The sequence below is a fragment of the Schistocerca piceifrons genome, chromosome 1 (assembly GCF_021461385.2).
Source record: "Schistocerca piceifrons isolate TAMUIC-IGC-003096 chromosome 1, iqSchPice1.1, whole genome shotgun sequence".
NCBI lineage: Eukaryota > Metazoa > Arthropoda > Insecta > Orthoptera > Acrididae > Schistocerca > Schistocerca piceifrons.
This window is the reverse complement of record NC_060138.1, coordinates 145,096,419-145,112,235: the sequence shown is the minus strand read 5'-3', so window position 1 is coordinate 145,112,235 and position 15,817 is coordinate 145,096,419.

Below are 15,817 nucleotides of genomic sequence, written 5' to 3'. Positions count from 1 at the left end.
AAGGATATCCTGGAATTCTAGTTGATTAATCCCATACAAGTTGTAAAGTACTTGGAATTAATCAAGGAAGATATAAAAAAAATAATTTCCAATAGCATTAACAGGGCATAGTGGTTACCAGTTATTAAAGATAATTAACCTTGATGTTTATGTGTTAAATATTCCCTTAGTGGATAGTAATTCGCTAAATTTATGTAAAGTCTGGCAATTACCATTTGAGGTAGATGTAAAAATAAATTTGTTTACATATATAGCCCATGAAAAAACTTTTCCTTTGATAGATGATGCAAAGAGACAACATGCTAAATTAAGCTATGATCAGTTGGTATATAAAAATGTAAAACAAAAGTATAGATTACGCAAACAAACATTTACATTTTATTCATATATGACCATGAAATACGTGAAGCTAGAATTTTGCAACCAATAAGAGACATACCACAAGATTGTATTCAAAAATTAAAGTCCTTAAAAGAAAGCTTATGGACCCAAATTCGTAATAATTAGTGCATATTTGTGGCTCCAAAAGACAAATGCCTCGCTATTATTTGTTCTTGTAATACACCATATGACATTATGATAAAAAGAACAGATAAATTACAATTTATAGGAAAATGTCATGGGTATGATGTGATAATATTAATACAGTCCAAACATATAGTAAGAACAAATCCATATAAGAATTATATTCTATCAGATTTGATTTTGGACATTAATTGGTGTGTTGAAGACAAAGATAAGAAAAATATAACTGTATTTATCTTAAACTTACCTGTAGATATGTAGTAAGACAGCTCAATGATCTAAAACCTGCTGGTCATAAACTGGATGCCTTGCAGAATTAAATAACATACCAATAGAGAACCACCTTTAGTGGGTTTTCAATAAATGTTTTTTTCAATTTGGGGATAATGTGGCTCCACTATACTAATATTAATTGCAACATGTAAGTATTGCGAATGTTGTAGAGATTATTTCAGCTTTTTGTTTAAACATTGATTGATAACTGTTGTGGTTAGATTTGTGCCAAGAATATTGTAGTAACTCAATACTCTGATCGAACTCTAGTAAGATACCAACCAACCCAAAGAAATGTAGAGAGTAGTGCATTAGTTATTGAAAGAGAACTAGTGCCAATACGATATGAATCAAAACGAATGATACAGTATTAACTGAAAGTACTAGATTACCAATTAAGAATGAGGGAGAGAAAATCCATTTTGTGTAATAACACGAACTAATAAAAGACGAAGATATAAAAGCCATTGTATAGACATTTAATAAAGTTTATGAGTAAAACTCAAAACTGTAAAATATTCTTGTCAATTTCTAAAAATATGAACCAGTAAGCATAGAAGCAAAGGGATGAGAAAATGTGCTACAAACTACATAAGTGTATAAAATAGTGTGTGTCAAGGGTAAAATAATAGTAATGATGCGATTAAAATGTAAATTGATAAAAAATTTTAAAATGTACAAGTATGTACAATTTAACGTATATGAAATATGGAACAAAAGGTTAAGAGGTTTGGAACATGAAGAAATTATGTAACTCTGGAGAGAGAGAGACTGCTCATGAGGAGCATAAGTGCTGTGAATGTAGTAAAAGGGGTACAGTAATGTTGCCACAAAGTTACATTACATTAACTAAAATGGGCTTAGATCCATTAGCTGTGCCATTGTGGAATGTCATGTTTCTTCCACACATGCTTAGTAGAGCTTTTGCTACATGTCAGTGTATTCAGGTATCTTAAGTCTTTATTGAATCTTCATTCATTTCTGCCTTCTCACTGATTTTCCTAGCCTACAAACCTTTCAGCTCTTCAGCTCCAAAATTTATCAGAGAACTCTGAGTGACCACTTCCTCATTCAGGTTTGCTATCAATTATCAAATTACAATCGTCCTTTTTAGTTCTTACAATATACTACAATTCCACCATACATTATTCCACTAACTGTAGTTACAGCTGACCTTTCGCTAATAGAAGTATCTAATCTGTACATTTTCCCCTTAGTAGCTAGTAGGACATCTGTATCTGCTTCATGCTTGCAGTCTAAATCCTTATGACCTTATGCTTTTTACAAGCTCCATCAAATGGAGTATGTTTATCTCATCTAACCAATGTTTCTTCTAGTTTAGAACAAACAATACAATAATTATACGAGGGCTATCCACAAAGTACATTACGTTTTGGAATTAAAAATAAATAAAGTATTGGAAATTTTTTTTATTATATACAGATGAAAACCACACTTAAATACTACTTTTCTACATAGTTGCCATTTAAATTAAGGCACTTATCGTAGCGATGGACGAGCTTGGAAATTCCTTCGTCGTAAAATTCGGCCGCTTGCGCCTTCAACCACGTGGCGACTGTCTTTTGGGACAGAAAAGGTGTGATTTTTGTGGATTTCCTGGAAAGAGGCACTACAATAAACTCACAAAGGTATTGCCAAACTCTGCACAACCTCAGAAGAGCAATGCAAAACAAGCGCAGGGGAAAGTTGGGCTCAAAGATCTTGCTGATTCACGACAACGCCCGGGCCCACACGGCAAATGCCACTCGTGAAGTTCTCGAATCTTTTAAGTGGGAGTTGTTTCCTCATCTGCCGTACAGTCCCGACCTGGCACCGAGCGACATCCACTTATTCCCAGCAATGAATAAGTGGTTGGCTATGCAGCGTTTTGATGACGACACACAGCTTCGAGAAGAGGTAACCACGTGGTTGAAGGCGCAGGCGGCCGAATTTAACGACGAAGGAATTTCCAAGCTTGTCCATTGCTACGATAAGTGCCTTAATTTAAATGGCAACTATGTAGAAAAGTAGTATTTAAGTCTGGCTTTCATCTGTATATAATAAAAAAAAATTCCAATACTTTATTTATTTTTAATTCCAAAACGTAATGTACTTTGTAGATAGCCCTCATATTGAGATATCTTTACGGCAACAAGAACATGAGTTAACAAACAATTTGCTAATCCCTTACTATGTTTCTCTGGCTTCCATTACATGATGCTTAATTATTTAAGAAACTTATGAACATGAAATATTTTTAGGTTTAATGAAACTAATAACAATACTTTCAACAATTTAAATTCTGTGTGCATTTTCACATTGACAGTTACTATTTCCAGCCATTTGTTCTCTGTGAATCATCACTAGTCTTTTTAATAATTTTCTAATGCTAACCATCCCAAAATATCAGAAGTTGATTTTATTCTTATTGCTTTTGGGGAATGGCTTCCAACAATTTATTTACGAAATATTTTTATATATTGCCTTCAATAGATTTAAATCTGTTTTACTTATTGGCAGAATATGCTGCACATAGATCAAGTAATATGCTTATATACTTCCACCAATCAAAAGTACTAAATTTTACATTGAAGTGGACTATAGTGCATCAATCTATCAATGCCTTCATAAGTTACTTCATCCATTGTTATTTTATCTCCATTGAATTCTGTCGATAAGTTACCAATATATTGAAAAATACCATCCGCTATTAATCCAAACAACACACCTGTACTGTTTAGGTATTTTCATATTTACTCACTCATATTTACATTTTTAATTTTTATTTTTTTATCTGTTGTCTTTTTACATTCAACCTGTTCTTTACAGTTCTTCATCAGATCCGGTACTTATCATTCACTTACTGTATCATCATTTTGATATATTGATTGATCTACAGAGGATGGATTTCTATTGAATGGTACAAGGTGTGTATGAGATTCTTATATAGCCTTAAACATATTTTCATCTAATCTTATAACTTTTTCGTTTAAATGCTCAGATTCCAACAAATGCAGGCTAATATTTTTTGTTTCTCATAGTCTGTTCTTGGTTATTTTTTCTGTGTATGGAAAGCTTCTTTTAGCTTTCCTTTTTTCTGCCTAACTCTCCTTGATTTTTTTACAACCTATTAATACAACTTTTAGGAAAAATATGAATAATGTTCAATATTTATGATTACCATTTAACTTTTACATTGGGATAAAACGATTATTTTCTTGTAAGTCCATTGTAACAAAAACAAATTCATCATTCCAACAATTACTACAAATTTTTTAAGAAATCAAATTTTAAATATCCATCTACAGACATATGCAAATTATGATTTAAATTCATATCATCCTGTCAAAAGATGTTCTATAAAATAATTTTTCCTCTGACTTTTTTGTAACCTAAAAAATAGAGATAGAAACAACACACTCTTTTCTGACTTCCTCTAGTAAACTACTCACTAACTGCATTGTGGTATTAAAAATGAAATCATCAAATAAAACAACTGAATTATCTTTCCATTCATCTAATGGAATAACTTCATATTTATTTTCAGTGAACATGGTTAATTTACTATACAGTTGATCTTCAAATTTATTTCACTTCTCTTAAAATTTTTGATATATAGTTTGATATAAACTTTGATAAAAACACAAAGTGATTTTTTTCTAGTTTAACCATACTAGAACTAAAACAGAGTTTTAATAATTAGAAATTTTTCCACTTCTATGGTGTACTATAATTCACTTCCAACTGAATTAGATAATAATTTAGCATGTTTTTATTTAATTTTATTTTCCTTTAGCCCAGTATTTGGTTCCTGAATTGTTTTATCCATTTACTTATTAGAAATTGTTTACATTGTAAATGAGTAGACTACTTCTCTTAATATGAGACTTAAGTTCTGAAAAAAACGATTGAATGTCCCACTAAGAAATGAATTTGAACAATTTACATGGGCTAGAATTAATTTCTCATGTCTTATTCCAACTATACATTTCAAAATTATAAACAATATTGCAATGGAGAGGCTATTGTTACCTGTGAAGTTCAATACAGTTTAAAAATCTAGAAAATGTTATTCATACAAAGAAATGTAATACGTGAATGCAGAGGTACTTCTAAATATTAGTATTATTGAGAGAGATGTTAAAATACAAGAAAGAAGTATGAAGAACCAGATCCATTAGAAATGCTTGGAGGATTCTTTACAGGTTATGAAGAAACGTTGTGTTCAATAACTTTTAATAAATATTTTATATAGTTCAACTACAGCAGATAAATAAGCAATTGAGACTGAAATTCTTGGAAAACTTGCAAATAGTATAACATAGCTTTAAGAAGTACAGAAATTTGTGTTCCAATACTAAACTAACGTCCAGAACATGTATTTGAATAGAAACCAGAAACACAAAATGTCTGTTTGTACCCTTCTTTTCCATGATTTACAAAAATATTTTACAAGATTAAGTGATAGAAATAATTTTGAATTAGATGCAACAAATTGCTATAGTTCAATATGTCTTGGCATGTCTCACTTCGGATTTGTAGAATAGAATAACCATCTTAGTGGGTTCACAGTTTGACCATCTTCCACTTCAGGATATTTGTATAAGGAGTAGTTCTAATGATATTTTCCCACAAAAGTGTCAAAATTGAATCTGCCACATACGTGTCTGAAGGCATATGATTCGTTTAATGATATCAAACAAATCACCAACTGAAAGGAGACATTGATGTGAATCCATGCAATTTTATTCTGAATTATCCGGTTTATGTCATAAATATAACTTACAGGAAGAATATTTAGCACCTTAGAAAACATCTAAGAAACTATATATTGTATTTAACGATAAGACACCCAAAAACACTTTAGGTTTTATAGTCACCTATAAGACAGAAATTTTAATTAAGCATAGGATACTTACTACACATTATAAAATGGATAAATGACTTGTTCAACTTCTTGTGAAGTACTTTGAGACAGATATATATGCTAAGCATGATATTTTTTCTGTTTTAAAATGTTAACTCTTTTTATTATTTAGATATTTTTTAAAATATCTGCTTATACACACAATGGTAACAATTTGAAATTTTGAAATTAGCGTATATTTGGCTTATAAAGAAAGGAGGCATGCATTACTTTCATCTAGCGTTTTTGGAGGTAGAATAGTTGTTCAAAAATGTAGTCAGAATTGAATTATTTCCAAAAATAAGAATGCTCTTAAAAATTAAATATTTGGTGCACCTAAACATACGCAAGTGAACTAGCATGTCAACTGAAGTCTTTCTGTGGTCAAAAGTGTTGAGCGAATTACCTTCAACTGAACTACCTTGAATTTAAATTGCGTTATCTGTGAACGGTAGTGACACACAACATCACATAATAACCTAAAAATTAAGATTTAGTTCTTCATTTTCAATTTTCTCTCAATATATATCGTATTCAATGTTGAGATGTATCCTGTTTCTGGATTAACCATATGAATGATATATCCTCCTATATTTCCTTTTGTCCCTTTTAGTAATAAATGAATTGTTCCTGAAATTTCTTAAAACAGTCTTGAAGAAGTCTTTTAAATCAGTATCATAAAATCTAAAACTTTTATAGTGCCAAAATCTGAGTGATAACTATACCAGTTATGAATAGTCATAGGTTGATACAAATATTGCTGTTCACTAGAGTGGCATGTTTGGAAAATCATTTCCATCGTCAATTATGTATAACTTATTGTTACCTTGTGCAGTTCTAGAACCTGTACTTATAACATTTTCCATGTTTCAGACAAATTAAGAGAGTGTTCTGTTAGAGGCTGTTTCTGTGTCACTCTGATATGCTGAAGGTCTGAGGCCTGAAACTGCTTGCAAATTTACATAAAGCATTTGAGTTTACTAAACTGTCTGAGCTTGAGATCAGGAAGAGGTGTCAACTTACTAATTCTGAGACTGCTGGAGCCAACTGTGGAAAGATATTTCATAGTATTTTCATTGACAAATATAAAGTTAGGGTACTTATTAAGAGTATATGTAAATGTGGTTAAAAGATGTTAAATCATATACCTGCTTTTATAACATGCAAATTTGTAAAGGATCTTGGGTCCATCCATGAAATTGAATTATCTTGATGTGTTAACTGGTCTAGTTTCCTTTTTTCATTTTACTTTGTACATATTTGGTAACATTCGTTGTGTTTTTATAAATTAGTGGATATTAGTATTATTTTTGTAGCCTGTATTTTAGTTCAGATTCATTCAGAAAATAGCTTGTTAATGTCTCAATTTTCATTTATTTTTAAACATATTTTAATATTTTTCTTCAATTTGTGATTATTTCATTCAGACATGTTTCAGTATCTTCAGGTTTTCAAAAATTGTGTGATTTTGAAGAAAAATGAGGATGTTAACACAATTCTGTAAGAAAATTAGAAAAAGTCGACAGTAGTTCAAAAGCCCAATAATAAATCTTCTTCTATCTGATTCATAATATATTGACATCTAGAAGCTTGCAGCTTTACTACCCAAATAGACTGCAGTCTGAGTTGTCAAGCGACCTATCAAAATTTGCTCCCCATAAAGTGGTCCATCAAGATGTTTACGTTTGATTTCTAACACCTACATATCTCAAATGCACACTATGTAGTAGGTTTTAACCATATATTTCATTTTTTAAAGAAATTTTACTTTTCATATGAAACATTTTTTAGCAGTTTGTAAAGTTTCTGTCGATATAAATTGGTATATCTTCCCAGTATTCACATGTCTTTGACACTGCAATTTACACAACAATTTAATTAACTTTTAATAGTTCTGATGCTGGTTTCTTTAAGGGATGCAAGAAAGATAAGGTTTCTTATCTTCTATACTAATAATACAACTGTAAAACTGTCGAGTGTGTTTGTCTGTTTGCTTGAACATGCTAATCACCAAAACTACTAAACAAATTTTCATAGGCTTTTCACGTATAACTTGACAAGTTTGGAGTAACGTATAAGCCTAATTGCATCAAAATCGGATTTCAGAAAAAAAATGTCGGAATACAATGCAACTCAGGGAAACATATTCACTCTTTGAAGAAGCTGTTTACTCTCTCATGTTTGAACTCTATCATATTTGTGAAAATGCTCTTATTGATTGATATGTGCAGGATGATAGGATATAAAGTCATGAATACAATACTTACACAATCATCAGTGTGTTTACTTCATATTTCCATGCTAATACTATTAAATGGGAAAGTAACTCTGTCTCTTACGTTTTCATAGCTAAACTTGTAAACCTGTTTTGATGAAATTTGGTATGGTGATATCTTGTACCATGAGGAAGGCATAGACCCCTTTAGAATAGTCGATACCTAAGAGTGTGAAATAGGAAATGGAACATCTGTCTTTTGCATCTGTGAACAGAAACTGTATTAAGAAGTTATTAAATCTGTTGCATAATGTCTATGTTGCTTGGTGTATAGTTACTTCAATAGCATGATTCATAGATGTTCCTCTGCTCAGCAGCAACACTGTGCATGCTGCTGAGTTGGTCATTGGGGCAGTTGTGTGGGGGAAGGGTTGACACTGCTTACTTACCCACCATCACTCATCATAACGTAGCTATTGATATACGAGTGGAGTCACAGGTCTATAATATACCTCTTGGCTCCTAGGAGAGTTAATATCAAGATATTCCAGTTTCAAAAAAAATCTTAGTATTGTGGTTGTATATTCTGTTCCTTCAACAAGTTCTGAGGCCTCAATGAATGGTCTTGTTTTATTTTCAGCACTAGTACTTCTTTTATGTATCATTAATATTCACTATTGGAAACAGCTTTTGGCCATTTCAGAGATGAACACATCAAAACTGCAAAAAACAGAGTGTACATAGAGAACTGTAACATTTTACTTACATAGTGCCTTTCAAATGACTGCTACATGACAAAATGATACATTACTCACATTTAGTGCCTTCCTACACGTCAATACTTAAAATATCACACAAGTATACATGTACATGATGCTGTCTGATATGTTCAATTTAACATGTGCTAAACCACAAAATGTGAATGCTACCTAGTTTTATAATTCAACTATCATTTATTTGGATCTATGCAAGTGAGGTGATACAACTCTGCATGTGCACTCTGATTTTGCAGTTTCACTATGTTCCATTTGATAAGGTCTGAAAGCTGACACTTCAATTGTGGATATCAAAAATAAATGGTTTCATTAATCAAACTTGACATGAAGCATTAAATTTGTCAAATAATGACCTGAAAACCCGTTGCAGTTAAAAAAACAGGGATTCTTTGTGGAACAATGCAGTGTTTGTCGTTGAAATTGTTCATCTGCAGACAATTCGCTATCTTAAAACCTAATCATACACTGCCATCTGAATTTGAACGCCACCAGTTCTTGGGTTGTCTTTGAAGATAGATTTGGAAAACTAAATTCCCTGCTTCAGCTCGGAACTCATGAGATAACAAATAGCCACTACCAGCCACACATAACCACAATTTGTTAGTAAAATTTCCTTCCATTGCTAGCAGACTGGTTTTCTATTTTGCTGTTCAGTTGATGCATAACAGGTTTATAGTTTCGTTCTGCCTGTGCTGGACTTCCAATAGTTGTGCTACTGAAGCCATCACTTCTTACTTAGAGACTTTTGGATGGAGATAAGGGGTGGGAATGATATTTGGCAGGGAGTTACACCATGATCTCCCTTCATAAGAGCTCATGATGTTTGGGAAATTTTAGAGTGTGGTTTCATTGAAAATAATCTACATCAAAAAGACCGAAAAAAAGATACAAGAGACGGTTTGTATCTTCCAGAGAGGTTTTTCAGATAAACTAGTTGAAGTATAAGGAAATGTAATGTATCTAGGAAAATGTAACAGCTGAGAGAAGCACATATGATAACCTCCTTAGCACATTCGAACTACATGTGTCCGATAGTTTTGATGTGATACCCTTGAAGAAGAAGAACGTTTTGCAGATGTAGAAGAATAAAAAGTGTAGTAGTCTAATGAAACCATTCAGAGCAGATAACAGCAAAATGAAGAGTCCTCCTGTGAGGTTGCAGTCTCGTTTGTGGGGCAGTTTAGCAGTTGCAGAAACAATTGTATTCAAGGTGCCAAGTCACAAGTTTTGTAAATCTTGTCTTAGCTAGGTCACAGAAAACCTACAGCGAATAAGCAAAGAATACTATGTGCTGATAGATGTGGGACCTGGAAACAGCCTAGTTAAAAAATAAATTACTGTGTGAAATGTAACCCAGACAAAACAGAAGCAGCTACTCCACAAAAATGTGAGTTTCACTTATGTCCAGCAGCACCACGACCAGCCCTAACAAAGGAAGACTTCAGAGATGGCCAACGGATTTGGCTCATATTTGGCAGGTCATTAGTGTACAGTCTGAAATTAAGAACTGTAAAACAGGTTCTTTTGAAGTGTGATGTGGCAGAGGGAGGAAATCACTTGATCTAACATCTGTAGAAGATGTGGTCATGGCATTGCAGGAGGGATTCAGCGGTGGTGTGTAAACATGCTCAGCACAGAGAATTGCTCAAATATTGGTTATGCCTGTGACCACAGAGTATAAAATGCTACAAAATATTCTGGATTAGTACCCATACAAAATCATCCATGTTTGGGAGTTGCTTTGTGCTGAACTGTCAGCAAGACAAACATACGTTCACTCTGGAATTTCTTGATCATATGGAAGTGTACAATAAATGGCTGTGGAACATTTTGTGAACAGGCAAAGCACATTTCCATCTCAAAGGATGTGCCAATAAGCAGAACTGCAGAATATAGGCACCGGAAAATCTGCACACACATGAACTGGTATCACTACATTTTGCAAAAGTGACTTTGTGGTGTGAGTTGGCAGCATCATTTATCATAAATCCAGAGTTTTTATAGGGAATGAATTGTGCAGGTCCTTTTACAAGTACTTCACAGGTAAATGCTATGAGAGTCTTTTGTACAACAACTTCATTCCAGCCCTTCAACTGTATGCATGTGTAGGTAGGATCACTTCTATGCCAGATGGCTCTCCTCTGCACATTGCACAGCCGGTGAAGTGACTGCTGCAGAGGCATTTAATTCGAAAATGCTAGAATTATCAGCCAACATTTCCCTACAACTGGCCATCCAGATTACCTGATCTTAATCCATGTGACTTCTGGCTGTGGGGTTATCTGAAAGATGTTGTATTCAGTGCTCCAATTGCGAATGCAGTTGAATTGCAGGCACGTACTGCAAAATGCATTCTGAGTGTGATGCCCAGGACACTCTGCTCTGTTGTGGGACATGCTATTTCCCTATTCAAAACTCTTGGCAGAAAACTGTGGACAGCATCTGAGAAGGGCCACAAGAAGACACAAATGAAAAGAGAAGAATTAACCATTCCAAAAGATAGAAGACTTGGAGGCAAAGTAGGTTAAGCCTACTAGGACTCCGCCAACCAGGGGTCGGGGGGCCCCTGTCGAAGCCCGGTTCGTTCGTTCATGGACAGCATATTGAACATGTCTTATGACAGTCTCGTGATAGTTAAAACAGATGTCATTTTGGTTTATATGCGGTTTTTGTCCACAGGATAGTTAAAAACCTGGGTAATTTTGCTTTTTAAGCGGTTTTTGGCCTCAAGATACTTAAAAAACTATTTTCACATCTGGTGTGTTTTAGACCCTGCTGTGGTGGATGGGTTTATGTCACAGTGCCACAACTGTTGACTGTCAAACATGTGCAGTGATGCACATTGAACACTACGGATGTGCAATGTGCAACTCAAAACATATAACCATTGTACTGCGATTCATCTGTTGTGTGTAATTGACCCCACTTACATTAAAACGCTTACAAAGCTATCCATTGGTTAAATCTTCATATATCTTTTTTGTTCCATAAGGTATCAGCTTGCATTAATGACATGCTGTTCAAATTTGCAGTCATTCAGAGCAATGGTTCACTTTCTACAGAGTTTTGAAATTAGAACTTTCGTTATGAACATCCTGTATATTTACAGCAAATTTTTATTTATTGATGTGAGAATATATCGCTAATATTTGTAAATATGTTCCCAGAACATTCTTAAGACAACATCAGCGTTCAATAGGCATGCCTCCATTATCTCCTGCTCCTCAACTTTTGAAGAGGATTAGTCAATGGCGCTTTATGACTGGATTATTTCAGTTGGTCTGACACTTGCAGATTTGTAATTGTTAGTTTTAGTCAAACATTATTGATCTACATTATAAATATTATTTCTGAATACCTTTCAGTTTCATTTTCTGATTTATTCATTTTGTTGAAAACTTACTAAATTTTAAAACATGAGAATACAATTTCATATCATGACTACTACAAACGATTGTACTAATGATGTCATGTACACTTTCTATATATCATGTTAATTATCTGTAAAAGTATGGAATGGAATATTATTAGCCATATAAGCTATGTCAAATTTTGTGTATTTTCTGTCACAGTTACTTCTTAGGATGTGACACATCTTCAGATTCACAGAAAGAGTTCCAAATAAAAGTGGCTGTTTTACAATGTTACATCCCATTCTTAAAAACAAATCTTCTTAAGTCCATAATGTTGTGAGAATGTGTGAATAGACTTCATAGAGGCCCCATCTGAACAGAAAGAGAGAAGATCAGTTAGCAGATCTAGTAGCATGGTGCATGCAGGGGGCCTCCATCCCAAAAAAGCAGAGCCCTGTGTTTTGGGATCAGATGACATTTTTTAGGCTAAATGCAGACAGGCAGTGTAATTCCAATTAACTATTTAGCAATAAAGGACAAAGATACATATTTCAGAGTGACTGAAAATAAAGTAAGTGACTTGTTACTTTACTCAGAAGATCTCTAAAATTGGAACTAAATTATTTTAATTTGTCTGTCTGAGAGCCACATTGGCACAGGGATAGAATATTGGCATAATTCTCTCCCACCTTCCCACCTATGCTCACTCCTTGCCTCTCTCTGTCCTCTCACATCTTTCTCTCTCTCTGTCTCTCTCTCTCTCTCTCTCTCTGTCTCTCTCTCTCTCTCTCTCTCTCTCTAGGCAGTATAAAGCCAGGAAATATTAAAGACACTAAAACATATACGAAAGTAAGCAATAGTAAAGAATGTTTTAAAAGAGCTGTAGTAGATTCAATAGATTTCTCAAAAATGAAACATCAATTGGGCAAAAGTAGCTTAATGACAATGCTGTTATATTCTGCATAACATGTTGTATAAAAGCTCAGTAGATGGTAAAAATTTGCCACACATATAGCAATCACTTTTCATCACATAAAACAGAGAGCAGATCCCCAACAAAACTGTGAACTGCCCTTTCACCAGCAAGCTAGAGGTACTACTCCAACATGTAGTGTCCCATCTAAAGGTAAATGAGAAGGCCTTAGTTTCTCTTTATTTTTAACCACATTTTCATCTTATAGCTTCAGGCAAAGATACTGAAGGTCGAGTTATTATGACTGATTTATTTCACTAACACATCTTATTCTGTCATCTTAAAAATTAAGATGGTGGCACTATTTTAAGGCATAGAAATTTGAATTACACACTGAAACAAATATAAGGCATTAGTTTCTCACCTTCCAGCAACAGAGTTTAAGAAAAATACAGAGAAAGTCTGTAGAACAGGACTCAAATTCATTAATTTATTTTACAAAAACAAACAAAAAAACTACAGTTCAGCTGTAGGTGACCTGGCTTCTGCAGATGTAGGTGCCACCACATGTGCATGTAATTCTGTTTCCAAAAAAACATGAAATCACTTAATATTAAACAAAACTATTTTTGTATAGACACTTCTAATCAAAGCATGGTCTAACTTCTTGCTATGGGGGCGCACTTCATCATGTAGCCTTATTTTACAATACTCAACGAGTACAGCTTCCTTTCAGTTGATGAATGTGATTGTCAAAGGGAGAACTTGTAACCTCCCAACAGAAAAAATATGTATAAAATGATATATATATATATATATATATATATATATATATATATATATATATATAACATTCACATTTAGTGTAAACTCCCAACAGTCTATAATACTGTAACCTCACAATAATAATGTGACAAACCTCCTAATAAAAAAATATGACTCATATATAACCTTTCAATAATTAACTGACTGTGAATCTAAACTGGTGTATTTGGATGTCAGCAGTGCTGCGCCATGGCCCTGAAAGATCATTCTGAAAAAATTGGAAATTTTTACCTCAATGAAGTCGCCGGATAACGCATATATATCTGCTCCTATAAGAAATTTTTCTGGCGCAGCACAGTGCAATGCTGGCCACTAGATTTGTCATGTATAAAAAGAAACAACTGATTTTTCTTTACAATAATCATGATGACCATGGATTGAAGAAGTCAGTAAATTCTTTAAATTCAGATGAATGATTGTCAAAAAGTTAATTTTATAAAAAAGATTATTATTAAATTATTTTTCTTAAAACATTTACATGGGACTTGATATAACAATAGTAAAAATTTATTGTAACAAATTAGATATGCACACGGCTGTTTTTACCTTATACTACATTGCTCAGGCACGACCGACCCAACCACCCGATGACAAGCTACCACCACTACTGCCCACACTGCCCCTACTGCAGCTGACACTGTTCTCTGGTCTGCGATTCTATTATAGCTTACATTTCGCAGGCAGCACATGAGCAATTCATCGAAATTACATCTGTTTGAGCGCGCTAGCAATAAATTCCTGTTTGGGCCTTGTTTATTCAACTGAAAGAACATCATTCCTTATGTCTATTGACCCATTTTGCACAAATAAACATGATCATTCGATATAACAGATAAGCCAATCCTGTTTTTTTTTTGTTTTTTTTTTTGTTCAAGATACCAGTACTAGAAATTTTAGGACATGGAGAAATTTGCCAAATGTGGCACTTCAGTCTTTTGATCAGTTTCCTAGCCAGATTCAAAGAGTATGAAACAGGATGAGGTATGTAAACATAGTCATTATTTATCACAATGATAGAGCAATTAGCATTAGTAGATGTAGCAGTCCGAATGTGTACCGAAAATTCCTTGGAAGTAGCTTCAGACTGTTGGATTGACAATGTGCTCCTCTATGACTTATCACAGCATTAAAAAACACTTCCTCCAGTACAAACGTCCTTCAAGGTGCAGATCTGCTTCTGACAGCATCATAAACAACTAAAGATAAACGTAAACTGTTGAGTGTATCTAGAAAATCTGTTCTTGTTGAGTGAACCAGATAAGTTCCCTCAGGAGATTCTTCTAACGTAAACTGGCAATCTTTTACTTTCTTTCAATACCTGCATCACTAACCAGACCTTATGGTTACAAATGGATTTCACTTCCTATAAAATTTTAACAAAACACCGTCAGAAAAGTAATGTTGCCTGCCAAACTGATATTTTGTGTTCCACTCTTGTGGAAACGTGTACTAAAAGACTAACAGTGCAACAAAAAAAAGTATTCAGCGAAGAATTGTAATTTTATTGCATTTAAACAGAACTGTCAATGCCTGATTTCAACTATGAACGAGAAAAACGGTAAGTGTCAACTCCACTCCACACAGTGCGTAATAAGAGAGACTCTGCGTTCTATCCCGCGTCACGTGACTTTGATGTTGGTTTCAATGTAACGAAGTCACTAGTAGTCATGTTAATCATGGTTTATGTGTGTATATGGCACGAGAGGTACTGTGGCTGCGCTTCTTTCAGCGATATACTTTGGCATTCTCGAAGGCAATGATAGATGTTTCTGCTGTCAAGGTATCGTTGTGACTGCAGACGAATTAAAGCAGAAGCTCTTTATACATTCTGCTGGTTCATTCATTGTAAATCTGGAACCATTGCTGCCTTTTATTTCTTTGAAAGTGACTTTCTGACAACTTCATACACATTATTTACATATCACTATGTAGTACAAATAGCACTTAAGAAGCTCCCAAAACGCTGAACAAGTGTGCTGGTTGTATGAAGTGTGTTCTAATTTGTCCAAAAAATTGCAAGTATGCTGTACT